The sequence below is a fragment of the Pseudopipra pipra genome, chromosome 11 (assembly GCF_036250125.1).
Source record: "Pseudopipra pipra isolate bDixPip1 chromosome 11, bDixPip1.hap1, whole genome shotgun sequence".
In the NCBI taxonomy this organism is placed as follows: domain Eukaryota; kingdom Metazoa; phylum Chordata; class Aves; order Passeriformes; family Pipridae; genus Pseudopipra; species Pseudopipra pipra.
Genome location: NC_087559.1, coordinates 13,179,921 through 13,202,508, shown reverse-complemented (window position 1 = coordinate 13,202,508; position 22,588 = coordinate 13,179,921).

Sequence of the window (22,588 nt, the reverse complement as noted above, 5' to 3'; positions counted from 1 at the left end):
TCTGTTCCTGGAGAAATTGACAAGAAGGGAATGGTTTTGTGTACAAATAATTTCACTTGATCTGAAAAGCAAATACAAGAGTATTCTTGAAGAGCTAGCAAGACTGCATCTTAATGAAATGGATAAACACTATAAAATATGGGTCACTACACTGAATGCTTCAAAGCACAAGAAGTGTCCATTTTTAGAAGTTTGGTGCTTAATTTGGATTTAGTGTGCAATGAGAATATCTTACAGACCTGTCTCAACATTGCTACATCCAATTCTATCTCAGTACTGTTAATGATGACAGGACTTTTGTTCTAAGTGGTGTCAGTTGCTGACACTTTTCTAAAAAACATGTCACACCATCCCTGTCTATGTGAAAAGACAAGGAACATCAGGTTCTGCTTTTTCTGTTTTGTGACTCATTCACTGGCAAAGATTAAGGGCCTTGTGAGAGCTGGCAAAAGCCAGGAGCACTCTGACAGAAGACCAGTAGCCTAAGAATCCTCTTTCCAAGAAATAATCACTGTGGGAAGACAGCAGAGAGTTACCATAAGGCCGCAATAATATTGCAATGAATTAAGCTTGCTATCATTCAATAAACTTTATAGCAGAATTAATCATGGACCATCTTGGAGCAGCAGACCATCTGCAGGGGGACTGTCAGTGTTACTAGTGCCAAAGAACAGAATATACCCACTATGGACAAGACCATTTGGTGCAGAGCTTTGTGGGGAAGAAATATTTTGCTGAATTGTACTCAAAAAGAGTTGTGAGGAAAATGTGCAGCTCAAGTGAAGAGGAAAAAAGTGATCAGAATTTTACAGCTTATCTACTTATTGTATTAGAAGAAACAACATCCATGCAAAGAACCTCAGGGTCACATAGTCCAAACCCTTCAAAAATACTCATTCTTTACATTCAAGAGAATGCTGGAATCCAAAGGGTAGGATGATAACAACAGTAGGTATTTAAGGCTGACTTCTCTGTAGCTGATGAAAGTTCTCATTTCAGTCTAATCACAGGACCATCTGTGTTGTCCTTGGTGCCATGATGCAGGTGGGAGCCACTAAGCACAAAGAGTCAGATCACATGAGCAAACTACCACTTTGTTCCTGGTTTGGTTTTTTTTTTTGTAAGAGGTTCTTATTAACTACTAAACATATCTTTCAGCCAACTGTTAGAGGAAAGCAGGCTGTTGTAAAACTTAAACCAGTATTTATATTATAAAGTGCCACTTGATGCTATATCTAAGATTTACACTTTTCAACAGTTTTTATCTTCAAATAGATTTTTGGCTAGCATACTTTGGTTTATTTGTTTTCTGAAAAGCTTTCTTGTATGTTTTCCACCTTAAAAATGCAGTATATTCATACTTCTTTCTCCTTTCACATCAGGAGCTGTGAAAACCCCACTGGAATTAATGACTAAATTCTTTTTTATTTCAATGAGCCTAAATTAGGCCCTAAACAAGTAAAGTATATATGAAATATATATTTTCAAGTCTGTTATTTTCCTTGGTTTATACTATAGTGATTTTGGAAACAGAAAAGTATAAAACGTACTTATAATAACTTCTCTGTTTAGTTACTCTAAGTATAAATAATTGAAAATGGCATATAATGTTACTTATTGTCTTCAGCCCCTGTGCCTCCCTTTATCCTTCCCAACTCTTTCTTCTCTTCTTACCTTTGGTAGTAACACTTAAGCAGCAGCAGAGAAGATGTGTGCTGTTTAGTGCTTAACTTTTTTAAAAAATATGAATACAAATAGAAATGGAGCTCAGTCACTGCTGCATAATTGCTAGCAAGCAACTGCAGGTGTGTGTTTAAAAACCCAGGAAAATGCATTTTATCTTTATTCATTGAACCTGTTCTGATGTATTTCTCTGTGCTTCCCTAGTGGCAGAGTTGCCTTCAGCTTTCTTTTTCTATCACAAAAGCCAAGTCAAGAACACAATGTAACAGTCTACTTTCTAACTAAACCTAAATGCTAAAAAATTGTGACAATTCTGGTATTATACAACTGTATGGAAACCTGAATTACTCACAAATATACAGCAAGAATAGAAACAACACAAAGACATGAATATTACTAGAAATATGGGAGCTTCTGAAACAGAAATAAGACAGGATCATGCAGGTCACTCCCTCTGTTTTGATGGTTAAACCCAGAAATATGTAAGATAATGTTAGGTTAGATTAGATTCTTATCAAGAAACAGAATTAGTAATTCCTTTTACACTATGTTGCAGCACAAAGCAAACAGATGCAACAGTAATGCCCTTGGTAAAATTTAGCTGTTTATTGCATTCACAAGCACTTTTAAAGTTCATTATAATTGCCCAGCAGAACTTACTATTACAAGCTATTGCCCAGATAGAATTCTATAAATAATCATCAAATAAATGGTTTAGTGAATGTGTTTATTCTTTGGAAAAGAAAGTCATGATAGATGTTGGTGCTCTTTATTAATACTTGATTCCCATAAAGGATCAAACCAGAAAGTTACTTTCATAGTGCAAGTTCTTCCCAGCTGATAACGGCTGGAAAGAAAAAAACTAAAGCTTAAGCATCTTCAATTAGGTTTAATATTTTAAGACCTAAAATTTTATTAGCAGTCCTTTATTTTCCTGGTTGAATCTGCTTTCTGAAAACAAAGCATTATTGCTACCTCTATTGCACATGTGAATATACTCACTGACTGATAAATGACTGGAGCTGCTGATAAATGAGCACTGACTACTAAACCCTTAAAAAAAATTAACCAGCATCTAAATGAGTTTAGACATGTCAGAGCTAAAGTCCAACTGACTTTTCAGTAAGGATTAAGCTTTCCAATGCCTACCTTATTCCTGAAAATTAAATCTAGGTACTAAAACTTTTACTTACAAGCATCAACATGAGGCACTTCATCTGAAGGCAACTCAGGTTCTCCTCTCAATTCTGCAGTTGCAGGAAACTGGGATCTCCTTCCCTACTCACAATCTCAACCTCTACAGTGAAGTTGGTAGCTACAAACAAAATTAGGGTTGTAGGACTGTTCACCCCTACTGCAGTACCTTTTCTCAGCAGAGCTAAAGAGCAGTTGCTTAGTAAGGGAGCCTTTTATTGGCCACATAGTCTCCTCTAATTTTAAACAGCTGAGTACTGAAGCCTGAGTTCCTGCCTTAATCACAGTCACACCTGAAGGACTTGGGGAGGACCCAAAGTACCTAAGATTGGTGGAGCTAGAAACTCGATCCACTGGAACAGTCCCAAAATGGAATCAAATTTCTACAATGAATAGCTCCACACTAGATCAAATAAATTAAGGAACAGTGTGAAAATAATTAAAACCAGTAACCCTGTATGACTGCTTCAAAACTGACAGTGAACCTGCAGATGCTTCCCTGCTTTTGTGCTCGTGGATTCTGTTGAAGAACTGAGTGTTCAATAGAATAGCAAGAAGTAAAATACACCTGACCATGGATGGCCAATCCAGCTCACAATACTGTTAATTAGCTAATAACTGACATTACATGGAAGGTGTGAGGTTCCCACAACTGTTATGCTTATAATAAGAAGACTTGATAATCTTCCATCTGTTACTCTACGTAGACACACTGAAGATAATTTATAGAACTACTGTTTTGAGAGGGTAGCACTTTATGTCCACTTCATAGGATGACACAAAGTATGCATTTCTGGGGAATTAAATTGGATTTATTTTATAACTTGCTTTAGATAATTTAGCAGGTGGGTTTATAGGTATTTTTACACATATACTTGTACTCCTCCTTGGTATTTTTGCACGAAAATATGAAAAAAACTCCACAAGCTCCCCAGTAAAAAAAAATCTATGATACAATGGCTCAGATTATCACAGTCTTGAAATATTCTTCACTACAAAGTCCCAGAAAAAAAATAAAAAAGAACTTTCCCTTTAAGAAAAAAACACTTTTCCTGCTTTTGTGGTTCATGTTTGTAGTTATACTATGTAAAAAAAACCATCTAGAGAACACAAGAAGGTTAGATTTCTATCTTTACCAATGTAGTTTTTGCTTGATATACAACCTGAGGCTAAATATTAAGGAATCCTACATTTCAGTAACCAGACAGTTGTAATATACTCTAGAATCTTCACTGAAGTAGACTTTTGTTGACCCATTTTGTAGGGATTACTTACAAAAAGGTCTCATAACCACTGGATTTCCATTTTGTAATAGAGATTCTTGCCAGTGCTGTGACACAGAATAACTAATGGCACAAGCCATTCTGAATATTTCATTTATGGGCTGGTCTTTAAAATTGAAGAAAGGTTAAATATAGGTTTGAAAATATCCCTTTATCAGTATTTCTGTGACAATTATCTACTACCCTGACTTCACCAAATATCAGGATTTCTCCCACATTTGAGCAAAACTTGGTAACCATTTGAGGATCTGACTTCAGAAGGTTATGTCCCCTTATCTTACCAACTTTAGAACTAAAAAGAGGTAATGGTCTTTTTTGCATTTATTTTTATCCTTTAGAACCAGCCCTGTAAACTAGATGAATGTTAGCAGGTCATTAAATTTTTAAAGAACAGCTCTCTCCTCTAAAGGAGAAGTGGCTTAGCATCATCTTGGTTCATGCCTCTGGGCTCTCTCAGCTGCCAAATTAGGCTATTCCCAGGTAGATTTCCTATTGGGAACACGAGCAAACTTATGCCAGCTTCTGAGAACTGGGAGAGAGGGAGTCATCTATTCCAAAACATGGTAGGTGCTGTTCTAACAATTGAACAGTTAAATTCCCGTGCCAAGAAGTGCTTCTTGAACCTGTTTAACTCACTGGCATGAACGTAACTGTAGGTGAAATTCTCTCCATCTGGTTGGTTCTCTGACTCCAGAAGCATCTAATGAAAAAGTTCCCCTCAGAACCTGAAATGTGCCTTAAATAAAAGCCCCCTTTAGCATTGATGATTGCAGAAGAAGTGGGCATTTCGGGGCCTTTAGATCCAGGAATCAACTTGGTATTGCCTTTCTTGCATTCTTCCCCCAAGAGTTTCTACTTCCTTCATTGCTCCAATCCCACTTTTCCATCCTATTCCAATCCGTTGATTATCTTTCTGACTAAGATCAATCTTTGACTTCAGTGATAGAAACACAACCCCATATTGTAACAGAAGAATTTATGTATATAGCAGTAATGGAGGTCTACATTAAATTCAACTGATTACTTTGAATTTATTAATTATATAGAAAAAAAAATTAAAAATGAGAAGGCTCAAAAGTTAAAATAGAGAGAGAAAAATATTTTTAATTTTTGACTGGACATTATGTAACATTTCCCTGCAAAGAGGTACAAAATGGCTGGAAATGTACAGGAATTCCTCCTTGCCAGTCTGGCACTTCTATTTCTAGTGGACTGCAAAACTCAGCATATGCAGTTTGGGAGCATGACTATGCCTGAGGTGTGACTGTGCAATGAGGGAGAAGGTGGCTCTGATAATATAGGCCTTGCAAATTCAAGGATTTTTTTCCTGTTATCACTTCTAAATACTTGATAAAGTATTGTCTACAGTGAAAAAAAAAATCCATACGTGTGACTATTACTAATTTCCTTTATCTGTTTTTGTGAACTTTCTCATTGTTTACTTGACTTTATTGGAAGAGTCAAATTAAAAAAAAAAAAAAAAAAAGGACTTTCAGCCTGGTAGAAATAAATAACAATTTTGTTTCCAATCAGTTGTGATTATGGATTAAATATACCTTAGTAACTTTATTTTCCACATACTTTTTCTTCTTTATCATTTAGACATAATCTTGGGAAGAAAACTTATTTGAAGCAGCTGAAAAATTACAAACCAGAAAACAGAGGAAAAAAAATGAAGCCTATAAACAGTTTTTGCTTTACCCTTCACTCACCTTTAAGGATGAAGAAACATGTATGTTCCTGTCAATCCATTAGTATTGAGTATTCTTGTGGCAGATGTGAAAAAAGCAGAAGAAAACCATTATGTATTCTGAAGTCATATAGAAATGTCGAGAAGCAGATTCAGAACTCCCAGAAAAAATCAGGCAATAGAAACAAATAGAAGTATTGATAAAATTCTTTAGTTACATTACTAGCTGGAGGAAGAAATAGCAATATAAATTTATCAGCCCCAGAGAAGGTAAGAGAAAAAAAAAAATGGAAAACCTAACTTCCATTTTTTGCTCGTTCAGGATATAAAACACCTATATACCAGTGAACTACAGACTCTGAGCCACGAGATCTTTCATGTTGAGTAAAGGAGTATTTTGCCACGCAGTACTGAATTTATTCTGAAATCTTCAGGGCAGTTGGAAAGCAAATATGTACAGCACAAGGCAGACACCAAACCATATGTTACAGCAGCAGCAGCCACTGTGAAGGGGAGGATAAGTGCATTAATCACTTGAGTATAGCTCAATTAAAAAGATTTTTATAAACCATGAAATATCAGAGTACAATAGAGCGCATGATTTCCTGATCCTTGAGCAGACTGTGCTACTACTGTTGTATGAGAGCTGTATATGACCATCTTTAATATGAATGAGGAACCAGAGAGATATTGGGATAAAACAGGAGGCAGCAGTAACAGCAGCAGTATTTTAAATAACATTTCTCTGTATCTTATTTGTACCTACATTTCTCTGCTCCTTATTTAGATGCACTTTGGATTTTCAAAAATATATTTTTATTTCCTGCATTAATTTTTTTAATGCCTTGACCAGGCAGCCGTGGAGGACATATGAAAATTAGTAGAAATATTTTGCAGCTACAGCAATTGGTCTAAGAAAACATATTGCCTCCCTGCACAAGCCTTATCTCTCTGGAAATATTTTGTCTGCTTCTTTCATGCAGCTAATTGGATTCATGGGTTTGGTGTTAAGGTACAGCTGCAATTTTAGGATCCTAAAATGCCATATGGCCTGTGCTTGACAGATAGAAGGGTTAATTTAGAAATAACAGGTAATCTGAGCAAAACTACTTTGTGGTATTTAATGAGAAAAAAAGATGGGAACATGGGAGCATAACTAGGGAAAATGAAGTATTTTGGGAGTTGACAGTTATTTGATTTATAGTAGTTTACAATTATATTAGCTGAGGGAAATAGCACTTCACTTCTGTGGTATCGTTGCAGAGCAGAGATTATGGTGATTCACAATGTATTATAAGGAACAGAAGTGAAGAAAGAAGATCAGGCTTAAAAAGGATTTAGTTTGGTACAGCAGCAGGCACTCAGGAGTGTAAGGTGAGCTCAGGTTGTGTGCGCACAAACCCACTCGATCTTCCAGACCTCTAATACTGGCTCTTGCACACACTCATTGAACTTTTGTGTCACACCTACTGACACAAAAGGTGAGTAGGGAAGGAAGACTACCTGACAGCAAGTATTCTGGTTACACTCTTTCTTGCGGGGCTCCTACTTGCATTTGATTTTCATGAGCTCTGTGTAAAGCAGATCAGGTGCCCAAAGGCTCTGAACCTTTGAATCTGTTTCAGGCCCTTCTCAGACACTGCTCCCGTCTTGTTACACGGACAAACCACTCTGGTTGCACTATAGCACAGGTTTTCTTTTTGTTGCCAAGCTACTTTCTTTGCTTCTTGAGAAGCTGCAGGTTGTTGATTATTTGTAGTCCTCTTTTTCCTCCCAGTTTGTTTGCTAAACACAAAGCAGCAGCAAAGACAGCCATGGAACTGAATGAGAGTATTTTTCAGTTCCCTCCTGGTGAGATGAGCCAGCAGGAGTATAAAAGCACAAAAGCATGCCTTTAAAAGAAGAGTAATTTTCTTAAATATTGAGAAGTGATTCTCTTAAGATAATACTTGTAATCAGCACCCAGCATGTGCAGCAGCCACGTTCTGAAAGACAAAATTGGCTGCTTCAGAGAGTTCAGCATAAAGCAGACGGTTGGGGTACTGCAGTTCTCCTACACTAAGTTATTAAAAGACAAATCCTGTATGCTACTGAAACTCGAATTGAGAGGTTCCAAAATCATGTAGCTCTTATATAGAACAGAAATATTCAAGAGCTGCATATTGCTATTTGAAATTTAAGCTGTGGTCACCAAACCCATCCATATAATTAGCGTGCTTCTTAGAGATGGTTTTTGCACATCAGCTTGGAAAGTAGAACACTTTCAGAGGCGTGGAAATGACTAAGACCCAAGCAAGTAGAACAAAATCAACTAAGGGAGAAATGAATGAGAGAAGTGAGGGAAAGATCAGAATAAAGTACTGCAATAATCAGAATTTTTATTTGTAGAATAAAAGAACTCCATATTGCAATTGAATTATGGTTGTGGTTATGGACTAGATACTGGATGAACAAGTGAAAGCTACTGAGTTGCTGATAAAATACTTTTTATTAGTCCAGTTCTGGCAATGGTCAGCACTTTAAGTACAGGGATGATCCCTATACCAATCACCTCTGGCAGTCAGTTTTTATGGAATAGGGTACAGTATTATCCCTAAGATTGCTCTTTTCTTCTTATAGTAGAACTCAAGGTGGATCAGTATCCCCAAGGTTGCACAGTTCCTATGCTCAAAAACTAGATTAACTGTATCCTAGCTATTCTAGCACTATCAGTGCTATTCTAGATTACAGAAACATAAACTGAGGATTCATTCATTTAAAATACTCAATCTCTCAACATTTTGTCTCCCCTTTTCATAAGACACATTCTTCTCATGCTCTGATTTTGAAGGGAAGCTATCCAAAAATTTTAAATTTTCTGAAACATAATTTCCATTTTTATATGCTGTGGTACATTTTCTCTTATAAAAAAATAGACTAAGCAAATCTCAAACATTTATTTGTCATAAGGTGGTACTTTTGGTGGAAGTGATGGTGGTGGAAGTTCTGTGCTGAATGCAGGTCGTTAGGGGGGAATAAACGTGCTTCACAAAGAGCCCACTGGAAATTAACTTCACATGCTATTCTGATTAGATGAATAGCATGGCTGGAGATTGCTTATTTTGTCATGATAAAAGTAATACAAATTTTAAAATAAGTAAATAAAAATATTGTGCTCTGGAATTAACGTGACAGTTTATGATGGCTCAAATGAAGTGCGAAACACACTGAGACTTCATTTACTACACAAAAAAATTGCATATTATTTTATAAGGGGAACTCTCTTAAGAAAATAATAAGTTTCATCATGCCAGTGAACAGGAACAATTTAATTTATTCCTAAATAAATAGATTATAAGTATGTAGCTTTTTCCTGAAGTCAAAGTATCTTTTCCAGTTGAATTTCTTTTTTTTTTTTTCAAACATCCATACCATAGCCTTTTGTCATCTGACAACAGAATCTGCATGGAAGTTGCTACTTCTTTTGAGGAACTGCTTCTTCATATAAGGTGCAGTAATGCTGCAGATCAAGTTTTGGTGCAGGCCCTAATCTGCCAGCACTCACATAAGCTGCTCTTTGCTCTGCCTGCTTTATGGGACATTTCCAGAGTATCACTGTTACTAGGAAAAAGAATCTCTACTACAAAGACAGAAATGAGGACATAATCTGATATTTCTGATATGTATTATGACTTTAGGAGCATTGACAGTTTAGCATTCTTTGCTATCCATCTACTCAGTGACCTACTGATTCATATATGGTGCTGCACCATGATGACAACACAGCTATTTGCCTGGTTACACAGTGAAAATGAAGAAGGTGATCCACTGAAAATTACACACACACACTCTCCCATTTCTTCTCCCTGTTTTTTCCACTAGACAAAATTTTAAGTCAGATCAGTTCTTAGTCCAGCTCCACGTGTCACAGCATAAATCATTTGTACTGGCACACAGAAAAGAATAGCAGTGAACGAAGGGGAAAAGTCTCCACTGAATCCTTTAACATAGCCAAAGAGCCTCTTCACTTTACCATGGTGAAAAAAAAAAAAGCTGGTTTTGTTGTGTGAGAGAGCCACCCTCACACCCCTGAGCCACCCATGGATGGTGGGGGTCGGTCTCTTCTCCCAGGTAACAAGTGACAGGATAAGAGGACACAGCCACAAGTTGCACCAGGGGAGGTTTAGATTGGATATCAGGGGAAATTTTCTTCACTGAAAGGGCTGTCAAGCCCTTCTACACAAGGAAGGGGTGGAGTTGCCACCCCTGGAGGGATTTAAAAGCCATGTGGATGTGGCACTGAGGAATGTGGGTTACTGGTGGGCTTGGCTGTGATGGGTTAATGGTCGGACTCAATGATTTAAAAGGTCTTTTCTAACCTAAATGATTCTATGTTTCAATGTCTAATAATATCAGGCTACAGTACTTCTAGTTGAAAAGTTCAGATACTGAAAACCAAAACTCAAAAAAATCAAAACCAAGAAAAGTGCCATTTCAGAGTGCAGATTCATGTCATGGCCATGTTGCCCTCTGCTGCTCTACTGATACAATCATACTTTATAGGAATACAGTAAGGATACTTCTGAGCTAATTTTAAATTTCCCAATTTATTCATCTGCAGTTTCAACCTGCCTGTTAGTCATAATTTGAGTAAGTATATATGTAAATTACTGTTTATATGAAATACATATCTCTCAAGGAAAAAGGAACAGTTCTTATCTCCAAAGTGCTGTCATACAGTTAACTGGATAAATTTACAGCAGACTGGAATAGCGCTTTTAAATCTAAAATAAATGCTCGTGTAATTTTAGTAAAAAATCCAGTTTGGATCAAATGAAAGATTCAGCAAAGACTACAGAACATGTATATACAGTAGCAGATATTTGGCTTTGTTATCTGAGGAAAAAAAAAATCTATTTATTGATGAGCCTGAGTGTTGTATTTAAGGAAGTGTTATCATTCTGGTCACTCAGATGCCAGTTGTTTCCAGCTGTCCTTTGGATGATCTGTTATTATTCAGGAGTGCTGTGTCCTTAGGACAGTAGAGTGCAAATGTGCTTTGTTTCCTTAGTTATTTTGTGATAAGCACTGGATGCCAGGATTTAACAACTCCAGAAACAGAAATGGCCTCTTTCTTGTCACCGAGGTCCTACTGCCAAGTGGTGACACCAGCAGCTCTCACACCTTCTGTCCCATGCAGCCTATGGGTTGTTTAGTTTGTAAATACAAACACTGCACGAATCCAGCACATTTTCAATCTAAACAGGGATAAAGTATGACAGATGGATGTAGAACACAGATGGAAGGAGGGAATAGAAACTCTTCATTGCCACAATCCATATCATACTTATTACAAAGAAAAAAATAGCTCCATTTCTAAAACACCCATGAAATGGATTTTAAGCTTGGAATCAGTTGCTAATTAATTACTCAGCAACTTCTGCCCTTTAGGCAGTCAGCAGTCCCACTGCCCCTATTTTTCTCCCTTTTTTTTTAAATTTTGCTCCCATGAAAAATAGTTCTGAGTGTCACAGTCATCATCTTCTTTTCATTCACCAAACCAAGAATCAAATGTGTAGGCATCTTATGATCTCCATGACATTTTGAGTGGCCTTAAAAGTTTAGTTCAATTGCATGGTGGTGTTATTTGGCTTATTCAAACTTCAAAGTATACAAAGGTCATTCAGGAAGATCTTAAGTGTTCTATGCTGTTGTTCATTTCCTTACCATGAAAGAAGAAAACACAGTAACTCCTTTTTTAGGAAAGAAATGGAAGTGAAAAAAGACATACAGACAACAGGTCCCTTCTATATATTTTCTCTATATATATTTCTATGTATATATAGAGATCATACAGACAACAACCCCTTCTATACTGTAAGGGTGAAGTATATACAACAAGGCCTCAGTAAGGAATCCCTTTCAAAGTAGCTTTTGTGCAAAGCTTCGGTCCTTCAATTTGCCAATTAGTTAAATAATTTCTGAAATATTATATATCATACACACAAAGAACCCTTTGGCCTTTCTAATACTGTTATTTTCAGTATTTTGCTTCTCCCTGAGACTGAACGAATTTATTTACCTTGAAAAAAAAAATTTAAAGAAAAAAGAAGCCCATCTCTTACAATTTTTCAAAAGTCATGTTGCATAACGCCACGTAGCCATAGAGATGAGATGAAACTGCATTTTTCTGTGTTACTGGAAACAGGAGCAGTGTACAGGCTATGCAAGGGAGATGCCACTTAGAGCATAATCTAACATATTTGGAGAAAAACCCACTCAAATAGTTTATTAATACTGCTCAATTTTGCAAATGAAAAAGTGAAGTAGGGAGGGGAAAGGTTACACCCTGATTATTCAGGAGTAGCAATCAATGTGTTTCAGCTCCTGGCCACGGGGCTGCTTCACAGGCTATCTTTGGAAATTCCATTTGGGCATTTCTCACAGGATAGTGGTAGCATATCATATAGCTCTGCTAGACATAGTATCTAGCTCTGTATTTTAACTCCCAAAATATAAGTCAAAAAGCACTCACAAACATACAACTGGCTAAGAATAACTACACAGAATTTCAGGGGAAATATTTTTAATCACTGTTAGAAACATAAATAGTCATCACTGTCAGTGTTGCAGCCTCTTCACTTGCAGCTTTCCTGATACACATTCCTTTCCTGAAACTTTCATTAGTGTGGCAATAATCCCTTTAAACCCAAGTTATTTTCTACTTAGTGTACATAAAAGTGACAGAAACTGGCTCATTCTTATGATTATGATCCAGTAATGTATGCTTCTGAATTACCTATGTTGTAATTAAAAAAAACTAGGTACGACGTAACATTACACAACACCCTTTCAGAAATTGCTAATTTTTTATAACCTGTAAAGATTTGTGCAAGTATGAAGCAATTACTTGTAGCTACTGCAATAATAGCTGGCAGATTTCATTTGTGCCAGAGTACAATACAGCAGCACTATCAGATGTACAGTGGCACTGCAGCAGGACAAAAAAACCACTGCAGAGGGAACACGAGACTGACTGGAGCTCCAGTGAGCAACAGGATGATTTGTTGTCACACTTGTCATCACCAAGTTCAGTCTCATCTTGTAGCAGCTAGATAAGTGTATTTTTCTTTGAAGCACAGAACATTTTTGAAAGCTATGGCACAACATTTTAATCTCCTTTTCTTAAAAAAGCTCCTTTGCCTATTCAAAAAGCATATCCTGAATTACCAGTGTCCCAATCTGTTTCTATTCAACCTTATCTAATTCAACAGTACTATCAGAAAAGAAATACAGTGTATACTTACATTTTTGTGTAAGCAGACTTACAAGAACTCCATACATATATATTTAATATGTGTGTGTGTATACACACACCCCCACATATATAAAGCTTTCATGGTAAAAACAAAACAGTTGGCAAAGCTTACTCATGAAGTGGGATTGAATCATAAACCATTCAAGAGATCCAGGCTGATTTCCCAGTTTTCTGCAAAACAATTATTGCCAGATATAATTAACATTCTCTTCAAAGACTGATAAGGACTACATCTAAATTAATTTACATCTTCAGAAATTCTAAAGCACAAATGAAAATGATAATACTCAGCAAGTAACATTTGTTGAGAATTAGTGAAATTATTTTGAAATATATCCATGTTCAAGCCCAACTTCGTTTAAGAAACACATTACAATTAAAGAGTTTTGTTTAGAAAACTTGACAAAATGGGAGACTCACACAAAAGATGACAGAAAACATTACATCAGCATAGGTCATCCTTTTCTTTTTTGTTAAATCTCCATCCATTATGCTGCATTTTCTGCTTCAGCAATGGCTTGGACAGGTTAAAAACAAAGCATAAGGATAAAAGCAAAACATTTCCAATTCTAACAGTCTTTTTATTGTTACATTTAGCAGAGGGGATTCAGTGTAGTTGATGTTTTTTAAGTCAAATCAATATCTGCAATTATTTCTTTTACTCAGCACTGAACCTGCAATTACTGCTTTGGTTGACTTTTTTTCTTCATCATTTAGTTAGTCAAAGATTTACAAAGTACTGCACAAAATATGAAAGAAATTCTAGGAATTTCTGGAAATTGGACTCTTAGGGCACAGTTTATAAATCTACAGAAGTCTATGAAGTTTCACCTACTGCCAACCATAAGTACAATTGTGACATTCTGAAGGAGAGAAGACAAAACTGTAATAAAACTTTCCATTTAGGAGCATTTATGATATTGTACTAACTGAGTTCACCATCACATATGCCTATAAAATTCTACTTGCCAAACACAATTCTTAATACAATTACTGGAACTAACAAAAAGAGTAAGGAAAAGGACAATCATATTTTGTTTTACTTTTACATTTTGGGTTAAATACTCTCAGCAACAACTATAAAGAAATAAGTAATCAGCCAAACAAAAACCCATGGGAGGAAAGAGAAAATTGTGCTAACTAGACATGTGACCTCTTCCCTCATATTCTTCTTACTCCAGATAATGCAGAGGGTGATGTTTGCAACAATTTATCGCTCCCTCCACCCCCACCAAACATAAGCATGAATCCAATTAAATGTACAGTTCAGGGGTGAAGGAAAAGAGAATGTGAAATTTTGGGAAGAAACCAGATACTGATAAGGGGAAGGACAAGAAATACGGAAATGCCTATGAAAATGATAGTTTACAGTGCAGAAAAGAGGAGATTAGGGAATTTGGTAGAAAATGCTACTATTTATCCTTCAGCACGAACACCTTTATATTCAGTCTGCTGATACTCAAGATTTCTGCTAATCAGAGTAGCAAAAATACAAAAGCATCTTGAAAACAGTTCTAGAGATGTCTGCTTGTTTGTGTTAGCCTCTGGCCCGTGGATGTGCTTCTCTTCCCTTATCACACAGAAGTGCTGTGATCTAGATTGTTCACCTTAACAAAACTTCTAAATGCCCAAAATGATCGCATATTCCCTTAATACCACAATGGTATATTAATTGTTTTCCTAAGTCATGTTAAAATATAGTGTAATATTTGTATTTACTATGCCCTTGCTGATTATTTTAATGTGTAGCATTTCTACAGTTTCCCCTCAATCAGAAACCATTAGAAAAGTACACAAAACATTCAGTCTCCTGTAACACTTCCCAGGTTACAATAAATGGACATATAGGATATCCATTGATATAAATTAATATAGTTATCTTAAAGCAAGATAAATGACAATCATCCTCTCTCCTGTTTTTTTACGTCTTATTTGAAGGGACAAATCAACTCATAGCTTATTTCTCCAACAATTTCTAGCTAATGCTGCTATTCAGGATGTTTGTTTATTACTGTTGTATTATGTTTCTGATGCTACAGGTCTCCATTTACTTTCTGCAAAAAAATAACCATCTTCCTACCTTTCCTCATTTCCCAAGTTGAGGGAGCTATGCAACTCAGTGCTCTAAAATCCCTGAAAATTTGGGTTTAAAAACTGAGGACGAGAAGCCCCAGGAGCTCAGTACATACCTTTCACTTTTCAGATATGATCCATTACAATGTGAACACAAGCTTTTCCTTTCCCTCAGGGGTTCTTCTGACTAGTCCCTTCGTCCAAGTTCTAGCAGTCAGAAGAGTTCAGACTTTGAATAAGTTAAATCTTACCCCAAGAAGACAAACAATATAATACAAAGTGATGGAAATATAATTACTCACATTCATTTGCTAAAGCTATAATTTTCTTTTTTTTATTTCTGCAGCTGGTTTGATTGTTTCAGTGCCTTCTCTCAGAAAAAATCACTCTCTTGATCCATTTTTGGTATGCCCAGGACTTCATTTCCTCCCTCTTCTCTCCACACTTTTTGTTTCTTTAAGATGACACTTTTAATCATTAAAGTATAATATTATTTCACTTTATTAGTGTTTGCTTAACTACAGTTTCTTCTTGGTTTATAATAATCATCAATATTTGATAACAAGTGCAAATAAACATCATTACTCTTTCAATTGTTTTGGTTATTATTTTCTGCTGTTCTTGCTAAGGTTTTTGTTGTTTTTCATTTAGTTTTCATTAGTGTATGTTCCAATCCATATTGACTGATTTCTTGTGAGGACAGTTTCTGCAGTCCTCACATCCAACATTTATTTTATACCTGCTGTCAGATATGAATTTTATTACATTAAATGCTTCTGCTATGTAGTAAAATCCAGTCAGTTCACATGGGACAGTTACTCGGCATGAAGCTGAGGAACACACCAGTGCCAATATGATATCTCTATCCAAAAGAAGGCTCCTTCAAGAAAAGTATTAGAAGATTTGACAACCTACTGGAATTTTATGAAGGGGGAAAATGGGAGAGGAGAAAAAAAAAGCAGGCTTATTAACCTGAAGCAAAAACTCTCAGCTGTCAAAGGCTAATCCTGAGATGCTTGCCATGTCTTAATTAAACACAACATGGGCTGATAAAATGCAGAGAACCAACCTAAACTCCCTGCTGTACAGTGAATTTCTGCCTAGACATCAAAGACTATTTTGAATTTTCTGCAGCTTGCAAATTGTACTGAACAGTTGTCAGATTTCTGCATAATGCATTTCAGTCAAGACTGCAGAAGAGACTCATTTGTAAGTATTTTGCAGGAGATTCTTTCCTGACAAAAATGAAATGTTAAGTGGTAATCTTTGCTTTTATAGTGTTTTAATATAAACTATATCAAAATATATTTTTAGGGGAAAAAAAAAAATCACAATAAATCATTCAGAAGGAACACTGGTCCATCCTCACTTAATAAGCTGATAATTAGTAATTTAACTTTTCTTAAAAATCCAAACTTGACACTACACATTAGCATTACATAATTAACATTCTGATCTCGTTATCAGAAAATACCTTTATTTTAATGCAAACTTTATTCTTCCCCAACATTTGATGGGGAATATATTTGTAAGGAATATGATTCAAGTCCTTTGTGTTTTGACAGTCACTGTGCATTACAGTATTAGACCATGAGGTTTTGTTTCTTTGCTTGTAACAATGAAGAAAGAAAACTTGGTAAAAATCTGCAGCCATCAGGTCCTTCACTTAGATCACAATCCATTCTTTGCTTGATAACCTTTTGCCTTACCATGCAATGAGGTTTATTTCTACACTTTGTGCCACTTCTATCATAACACTACTTATAAACCCTTTTTAGTCACACAAACTCTGAAATAAGTTTTGTGATGGATTTGATATTTTTTTCAGCTAAGGCTGCCACGTGAGGAAAGAGGACAGGAACTGACTGTGACCAGAACCATCTCTAGTTCTGTGCAATTTGGGAGTGCCACGTACAGACAAAAAATACACAGCAAGTACACTTGTCTTTTTGAAGTAAGGCTCACTTCAAAAAATTGTTATTTCAGTAGCCTCTTTAAGAAGAATCCAGTTAAGTATGTAATCTCTGAAAACTCCTACAAATGATGGAGCATGCACCATCCATAGGTGTGCATGAGATGCCTGAATATAGAAAATACTTCAGAAATACTTTTGGCAAATGCTGTAAAGCCCAAGAAGCTAATGGAAGAGTTTATTTCATTTGGAAAGTAGATTTATTGCTATTCTGATACAGTGTAACCCCACTGGAGCAACAGCCATTTTTGCCACCCATGGATCTCACTGTAGCCCAATCAAACTGATGGAGCTGAAGGTTAAAAAAGGAAAAGACTGCTGTTGTAGGCTTCAATTGGCATAAATTTGGGTTATTTACTCCTGAGTTTCTCTTCCCAATTCAATGCTGTTCACTAGCACACGTGCAGTAAGAACATACTTTCTTTACATTCTTCATGTGCTTCTTGGTGGTCTACACTGGGTATATACCAGAATATAAAAGTATCAATCTTCCTCATAAGAGGTTTTACAAAGACAATGCCTATGCACTCAGCCTCAAGCATAACTATCCTTTAAATCCATCAGTAAGGAGGGAGGAAATGTGCAATACCCCACACTCAGAACAAAAGATGGCATGTATGGGCTACACATTTCTGGGCCACAAAGGCAGGTTTCAGGAACTGAATTCCCCTGCCACAGAGGAATATATTTTAGAAATATTCTAGTGTTTAAAAACTTCTCAGTAGGAAGGAATCTGTGACATCAGATATAGACTCTAATTTATGGACATCACGTAAGCTCCTGTTTGGAATAATAGAAAATCAGAACATGCTGTTCCTGTGTCAGTTGGAGTACCGAAAAGCAAATTATTTTCTTGAAAGAAAGGTTTTGTTTGATTTCAGCCCTGAGTTTATTTGGCACACAGATCATACGTTCATTTCATTAATCGTCAAGTGTGCCAGAGAAAGATTAACACCATCTCATGCTGGCATTTGATTGCATTCAGTTGATAGTTACTTTTCATCATGTTGCTTTTGCAGGGAGCAATCAAGAAAACAAGTCCAAAAACTTCCATTTATGTTACCTAAAATGTTTTGGAAGCAAGGCCAAAACTGTTTAGGTTTCCCATTTAACTTCAGAAGACCTGAAAACTAAGTATGAGTCTGAACTTGTGTGGTAGCAGGTAAGACATCTTCAAGATTTGGGAGCTACTCTTCTTCAGCAGTAATCTCCACTTCACCTGTAGAGCACTTGGCAGGCATTTGCTGTTTGCTCAGCTGTGCACACAGTTTCTCTATAGCTCAAACTACTAAATTTCATTAAGAAAAATTAAACACACCTTATGGACATTCCTGATTTACTTTACTATATCTGCAATGGCTGGGGATGCCAGAGAAACTACATACAGGTATTAAGTAGACAGATAATGAATTCTGTCTGTCACTGTAGGGTAAAAGGATACACTTTCTAGGAAAGCCATGTTATTCCAAAAAGGTTTGGGAACCCCTTCCTCCAAAATTAAGTTAACAAACTAGAAATTAATGGACTCAAACCATACTAGCAGTATATCCAGCTATTTAAAAGACACTCACCCATGCAGCAACAATGCCAGACTCAAACCTGGATATATTCCATATGCATGCTCCAAAGAAATGTATTCTTGGGGGACCCTCTCAGCTGCATTTGTAGTGTAAATGCATTTACAAACCCAAGCCAAACCCCCATTGTTCCAGCTTTCAGAAAGTATCAGCAGCAATGCTGAATTTAATCATTGTGCCAATCCATTTATTCCCCTGGAAAACAAGTCTAACAATTCTGAGTGGGGTTTTCACAAGTGTGTAAGTGATTGAAAAATCAATAGGACTTGTTCTCTTAAGTCACTTATGACTAGATATTAATGGCATTTATGTGTCTGGAGATCAAGACAAACACCTGATGGGGGCTTCACAACACCTACCTCCCACTGAAATCTCATCCTCTTACCTTGCTTATATTGTTAAAAACTTTAATTAATGAGTGATTGAAGTGCTTGATAGTGTTTCATGATCCTTATGAGAGATGCATGTAGCCTGAAAGCATTTTCATTCAGTCCTCTAGGATGATAAATCAAGGACATAGGAATGCTGGTGATTATCAGGAAATGAAATAGAGCCTGGTAATGCTTTTCTTGTAGGCACTCCAACAGTCCTTGCATTATAGAAACAAGTATTATCTCCTCTCTACTCCTTTCTAAAGGCATAAGCAGTTTAAATAGTATTTTTGGACAAGCAGTAACAGGAAACATAATCTTTAGATTTCTTCATATATTTCACTTCAACTTCTATCATGCCCATTATGTTGGATTCTAATATTCCCATCAAATTCTGCAGAGAAGAATCAATAAATAAAACAATTAAAGTTAATTACAATATGGAAGCATGGCAAGTTAGAATATAGTCCATAAAATCAGGCCTACTGACATGAATAGATCTATTATCCACATAGAGTTTGGAATGCATGGCTAAAGCCTCAAGTCCAAAATACCCAAATACCTAATGATAATATGTAAATTCTATAGTCACGTATTTCGAAGACATATGTCAGTTAAAGGCAATTAATTTCATAGCCAATGAAATTATACAGGGAAGATAAAACCACAAGTTAAGGCTGCAGTTTTACTACCTGACACAACCTATGTTAAAACTCTTTAAATAAAACAGAATAATTGTCTTGAAGGGGAAAGGTTCCCGTGATTTAAAATAGTAATAAATATTGAAGGGTGAAAAAAACAGAAGCATTTTTTATAAGTGTATCAGAACAGGATTTGTCTTCAGAGACTCCTTTTCTGGTTTTCAAAAAACATTTTAAATTACAGCACGTACACTAGGTAACATTTCCATGCTCATTTAACAAAATATGTCAATTTTTAGGCTGCCTTAAAATTTGTACTATCAGCATTAGTGCACGATGTCCTCTCAGTGTGAGATGGGTAACTGGCCTGCTGTGGGAGAGAATAATTCTCCTTTCCAGCTTTGAAAAAAAAATACTTTGCTACAGTCCTTCTCACAATATGTAAATATTGCATAGGGGCTCCCTGTGAAACTGCAGCTCAGTTAAGGGACTTTGGATATTTTTAGAATTCTGCCTCTTAACGTGGGAATGACACATGATATTTCCAAGGTAGTTTGAAAGTAAAAAAGAAGTTATCTGGCCTTCACGATAACATAAAGCCAAGTGTGCATTAATGGAATTAATAATTTTTCTACAGTGTAGGAAATCCTTTTACACAAGTTACAATCTGCTTATTTGCCCAAATAATTTTACTTTGTGTAGTACTTTATCAAATGCCTGAAAGACTTGCCAGTTTTGAAGCATCCAGTTCCATATTCGTAGAGGAGGTTTTCCAGATGGTCCTAACTCACATACAAAGAACACAGCAGCACTGTTTTTTCCCTAAGTTCTGAAACCACTGATCAACTACTGTCAGTTTTTTGAAAGAACTTATCTCTTGCCTAGCAAAGCACTGATGATTTAGAAAATATTAAAATCAAAAGAAATCTAAATGGACTGTAAAACTTCTTTTATAGTCCTTACAAGGTGATTTTCCCTATGACAAAGTGTGGAAGAGATGCTTGAAAGTACATTGCCACCTGCTGTCTCAGATAAAAATTAGAAGCCAGGTCTGTTTGGTATATTATTTAAAAGTCAGCAAGTATAATGAAAATCTATTTATTTAGGAAATCCATTGTGAAGCTGGGGATGAAATCTCACAGGTCTTATTACCTTGTGACCAGATACATAGAGCTGGGGTGAAATCAGGTATATGAGATCCATGACAGTGAAGAGCTGATTGTTTCAGACACAAAAACATTTAAAAAAATTAGACAATGTCCTTCCTAATGATTAAGATTCAGATTTCAATATTGGTTTGGGAAAGCACTGTTCAACACTTTGATAAGCATGAGTTCTTTTGGTTTAAATCACTGTTAACAAATTTTAATTCCTGGGATTAATGATGAACCTAGACTATATCAGATAGACAAAGTAATCTTCAGAGGTTATTGCTGATGACATCCCAGGGAGACTTAGAGACACTGATATAAGGCAGCCAAAAATGGCAACAGCTATCAACAATCTATCTTGTATGTTCTGTGCTTCACAGGATTTCATATGCAGTGCATTACTGAGAAAACTCCTGGCTTTCTTTTCCTCTCTTGTTCTAGTCCCTAAATTAATGTTTCAAAGACTTTTAAACTCATCTATCAATCCATAAATACCAAACAAAAAGCTGTGAAGCCATATTTGTAAAAAAATCCCCCAGAAAATATAATTTTGTCTGATGACTGACACGTTAATTTCATAGAACAAACAAAGCAGTTCAGAGGTTCTGTGTACACATTAAACTCAGCCTCGCCGTCTATTTTTTTATTATTGTTTATTTGTTTTCTTTGTAATCTCCAAAGGGCAACACTTCTATCACCGTCAGCTGGAGTAAGCACAGCTGGAGAACACGCAGAGGATCTGCCCCTGTATCTGTAGTACCTTTGTCCAGACAAAATTAACCACGTCTAGAAGCAACACTATTCGAGACAAGCCTTAAGGTCTTAACCTCCTTTGAAATCAAGGATTTCAGTAAGCATTTGGCTTTAAGCATAAGCTTAAATGCCATCTTGAATAGTAAAATATCTAAACGGTCTCTGAAGCATTTTATGGAATCTGACTATACTCTTGAACATAAGCAAATCCTCCTGAAATAAGTTCGATATTTTTATCCTGAAAATGAGGCAACATGTAGATTCATTTCATTTGCACGTTTACACGTTCCATTATTCCAGAAGTTGTACCTACACAACAACAGTGCTCAATATTCCGCTCCTACAGCGCTGCTCAAGAGCATCGAATCGGTCCAGGAACACCCACCAGCACCTGGAGCGCGGTCTGGGAAACCCATCAAACCAGTGGCGATGGCGAAGGGCCGGATCTCAAAAGTTCAGCAGGACCGTGATGCAGAAACCACTCCGGCAGCCCAGAGTAAAGCAAGTCCCGGAGAGCGGGACACGATCCACCGATCCACCGCCCGCTGGAATGGCAGGAGGGAGGGAGGCATGGGAAGCGTCCTACGCGGGACTCCCCGCCCTCCGCTCCCACCGCGCCAGCCCGGACACCGGGCAGCTGTCCCGGCCGACCCTTCCCTCCTCAGTCCCGGCTCTCCCTCCTCTCCTGACGGGATCCGCTCCCCCCGCAGCTCCAGGACACCGGGCGGGCGGGTGAAGCCCTCGCCGGCTCCAGACGCCGTTCCGTCCCCCACCTTCAGCGTCGCCCCCCTCTCCTGCCTCGTCCGCTTTGCCAAAGCCACACCAGGAAATAAATAAATAAACGCACTAAAAGGCGAGCGAGCAGCCGCCGCCCTCCCACGCTCCGGAGGCAGCTCAGGCCCG